Genomic DNA, 4,729 nt, shown 5'->3' with positions numbered 1-4,729 from the left:
TTAGAAATCCTTTATTTTTTCAACCCAATCGCTCTTTTGATTTTGGAAAAAAATATCTTTTCTTTATCAATATACTGCTTCTTCTACACATTCATGGCTAACCCATAAAGGGAATGCCTAATAATTAGGACTCATAAAAAAATCGATAATTTACTCATGAGAAAAACCTTTACCACATTAGGCACTAATTTATTTTTAACGTTTAATTAGATCAGGTAATCATTCAAATTGAGAACAGAAGCTCGTTCCTTTTTGTTTCCCTATAATTGGGGCCGTAGAGCTCTATCCATTTATTCACTCGACCCAACTTTGAATTCAATTCATTTTTTTGTTCCGCACCAAAATTCAAAACGGAATGATCCGGAAAAAAGGATTCTTAGAATTCTCCATTGCTACGACATGCTCTTTTTCCATCCCTCCTTTCAGGATCAGTCGTGGTCTTACAAACTCTACCGATGGTCTGAACGAATCCTTTCTTCATACAAATGTGTAAAAGATGCTAGTCGCACTTAAAAGCCGAGTACTCTACCGTTGAGTTAGCAACCCGAAAAAATTAGAATATGTAGATACAATCGAATAAAAAATGGAATTGCACTAGGCAATCAAAACACGAAATTAGCAAAATTGGAATAAAAAAGACACGAAATTCTCAGATAAAACCATAGAAATAGAATAAGTGAAAATTTGCGGACCGCCTCCTGTCTTATTCATTCCAGTGTTATCCATTTTTTTTGTTTCAATACAATTACAATAAAAAAAACTTATTGTATCACAACAAATTCAAAGAAAGAACCCATTATTTGAATGAAGTGAAGTGCCAAACGAGGATAAATGGATCTATTTATCTATGATCGAATTATATTTGTTCGATACACTGTTGTCAATATGATTGTAAATTTTGAATATAAATGTTGAGAGTTGAAAAAGAATAAAGAATATAAAAAGCCTACAAAAATACAATGAAAAAATAGAATTCATTTTTTTATTTTTTTATTAATTATTATTAATTATTAATATTTTCTTTTTATATGTTATATGTTATTTTATCTTTTTTATCTTATTTTATGTTGTTTTGTAAATGTTTAAATGCAATTACTTCATTTATTCACTTGATCCTTTTTCTCTCTATTTTCTCTCAATAAAATTGGCTCAATAAAATCGGGTTTTGTTGTTATAGAACACGGTATTCTATATTTTATAGTAGCAATATTCTATAGTAGCAAAGGAATAAGAAATACGAATAATAAATTTTAAAAAGAAAAGTCTGAATAGACCAAAAGAGGGGGAGGAAATAATAAAGAAAAATTTATACAAAGCTAGATATGAATCATCCACACCTCTTTTTGGATTTCATTAAGTGAATTTTGTTTGATTAAGAGTAAGTTCTGTAAAAACCCCCGCCTTCTTTAAAATATCATGAACAGTTGCTGTGGGTTGAGCTCCTTTTTCAAGGAAATAGAGAATGGCGGGAACATTTAAATAGGTTTGATTATTTATCGGATCATAAAAACCCACTTTTCGAAGATCTCTTCCCTCTCTTCGGGATCGAACATCAATTGCAACGATTCGATAAACGGCTCATTGGGATAGATGTAGTTAAATAATACCCCCTAGAAACGTATAAGAAGTTTTCTCCTCGTACGGCTCGAGAAAAAAATGATTAATTTAAAGTTATGTCTATGTATGGAATTATAATGTATGGAATTAGCATGTCAAAAAGATCCATAAACCAGCAAATCAATTAGACATTTAACCTCGTCTTTTTTCGAAAAAAAAAGAAGAAAAAGCATTCGTACTCTCATAACTCAAGTCAAATAACTCTCAAAATGCTCAAAAAAAACCTTAGGCATTCTTTTATTGAGTGGTCTCTAACCCCTTTTTTGTTTGTCTCGCTTAGAATCTATTTCGATTCTTCATTTTAATCTAGTTGTTGAGAAAATGGAAAAGGGTATTTCCTTGTTCTAGGATCTTTTATCTTTGCCTTGAATCATTGGGTTTAAACATTACTTCGGCGATATTAAATCATTTCAAAATGGCAGCAACATGCCCTTTTTTCTCTCTTTTTTTTTTCTATCAAAGAATCATATGAACGATTAATTCCCGCATGATACACTTTTGATCGAAAGAGTTTTACCAATTCCAACAACTTTTCTTTTTGATTTGAAAATAGTTTGAATCGGATCCTTTCGATTTCTATATCACAAATAGACTTACGAAGTTGTTCCAACTTATTGATTTCCATTAACTAACCCTAGATCCTTGCCCCTGAAAAATGGATGTTTCTCTTCGAGCTCCATCCTGTACTATTTACATTACAACCCAACAAAAAGACGGATTATAATAGAACAAAGGATGTCGAGCAAAAAGCACCTTCATTTCTACATAACGGAAAGTGGTGGGTTTTGACATCCACAGCTGATCATGTCCTTCAAGTCGCACGTTGCTTTCTACCACATCGTTTCAAACGAAGTTTTACCATAACATTCCTCTAGTTTGGAGCATTGATTCAATTATGGAATCATGAATAGTCATTGGTTCAGTCGATACATAGTAATCTATCTATACTTTCTATATGAAATCAATTTCCTTCTATATGCTATATGAAATAAATAAATAATTTAGGAAGAAAAGCCTCAATAAGAATTCAAACTACCCCATATTGTATGATTGTCTGAATGCAATATTTTTTTATTTTTTTAAACTTTTATTATACTTTTCTATTCTAATTAAACTTTTCGATTCTAATAAAAAAAAAATAAAAATAAAGAATATCATTAATAATAATATTACGAAAATACTAATAATATCACGAATATTATAAATAACACAAATAAACTAATCTTTTTGAATCTACCGTGCATCTTCAAATAACCCGATAGATCAAATAACTCGGTAGAATAGATCCAGCAATCTCACAGTTGTTCGAGTGCCAATCTTAAGAAATCATTAAAATCAAAAGCAAGAATCACATTTTCTCCAATACTTGACTGTTAGAAAGAAGGTTATTAAAACAAAAAAAGAGCAATTTAGATTCGGATATGGTTATTCTGATATATAAATAGAGTATGCTCTGGGACGGAAGGATTCGAACCTCCGCATAGCGGGACCAAAACCCGTTGCCTTACCACTTGGCCACGCCCCATTTAGATTTCTATTTGAAACTACTAAACACTAATATGGTATTCCTTGTTCGTCAATTCCAGTTCCAAATAGCTATAGCTATGGAATAGATTCTTGTTACGATTTTTGCACGTATGGATAGAGAATTAAATCGAATTTATTGATCATTACATAGAATTCAATTAAGATATTGTATGAAAGTATGATTTCTTCTATTCTCTTGTAAGAATTGAAGGCTTTTTGATTGGGTGAGTTCAAAGAAGTTTAGTCTGCCTTATTTTCCTTTCTTCATTTTTTTCCTTATATCAAAAAACATATTAATAACTCAATCAAAATTATCTCCAAGAACAAAATTTTGTTATGCTTAATATCTTTAATTTGATCTGTATCTGTTTTAATTCTGCCCTTTTTTCGAGTAGTTTTTTATTCGCCAAATTGCCTGAGGCCTATGCTTTTTTGAATCCAATCGTAGATTTTATGCCAGTAATACCTGTTCTCTTTTTTCTCTTAGCCTTTGTTTGGCAAGCTGCTGTAAGTTTTCGATGAGATCCTTAATACTGTCCTAGAAAAATTCATGAGTGATTCAAGAAAAAAATTCTAACAATTGAAAAGATCAGATAAGTCTTACACTATGAACGAACCCTCAATTCAAAGATTGAAATTCTTGGATAGCCCTGATAAATCGGGATCATCCCATTTCCTCATTCTGACCCTTTTCGCCGAAGAACCCTATTTAGATTAGAGTCCGCCACAATATATAATTGTTGGTATGAAAGAATTTTTTTTGTAATGAAAAACTCAACTCTTATTACAAGTGAATTTCTGAAAATTCTTTTGGATTTCTAGAAATTCTAGAAATCACTTTATTTCTTGGTGTCAAAATCAAAACAAAATAGGATATGTGGTATAAAAACGGGGAATCTATTCTCTTCTTTTTCCAAAAAAATGCTCTTGGAGATTGTGTAATGCTTACTCTTAAACTCTTTGTTTACACCGTAGTAATATTCTTTGTTTCTCTCTTCATCTTCGGATTCCTATCTAATGATCCGGGACGTAATCCTGGACGCGAAGAATAAAAAAGGGAGAGTTCCTTGCTTCATTTTTAGAAATGGTATTAGGATTTGATCTATTCCACTACCAAAAACCGAAACGGAAAGAGAGGATTCGAACCCTCGGTACGAATAACTCGCACAACGGATTAGCAATCCGACGCTTTAGTCCACTCAGCCATCTCTCCTAATTGAGAAAAGATAATTACTATGTTACAGCACGCAAAAAGAAAGGCTTGAAAAAAGCCCTTTTTACTTTGTTATATAGATTATGTTATATAGATTATTATTTATCTATATAGAGTATTATTAATCCATAGATATATAGATTCTAAATTTTATTATTATTAGATAGATTGATTATATAGCTATATCCAACTTTTCTATAGAGATATAGAACTTTTATCAGTAATTCCATTTCATTTATATTATATTCTATATCATTTATATTTTTAAATAAAACAATGGCTCTAAAGAAATATCTCAAATAACAAAAAAAGAAAGAATATCGCTTTGATTTCGCGCAAAAGGGACTTTTCAATTTCCAATTTCCACGGACC

Source organism: Gossypium arboreum, unplaced genomic scaffold (assembly GCF_025698485.1).
Source record: "Gossypium arboreum isolate Shixiya-1 unplaced genomic scaffold, ASM2569848v2 Contig01091, whole genome shotgun sequence".
NCBI classification, from domain to species: Eukaryota; Viridiplantae; Streptophyta; class Magnoliopsida; order Malvales; family Malvaceae; genus Gossypium; species Gossypium arboreum.
Note: the sequence above shows the minus strand (reverse complement) of the source record.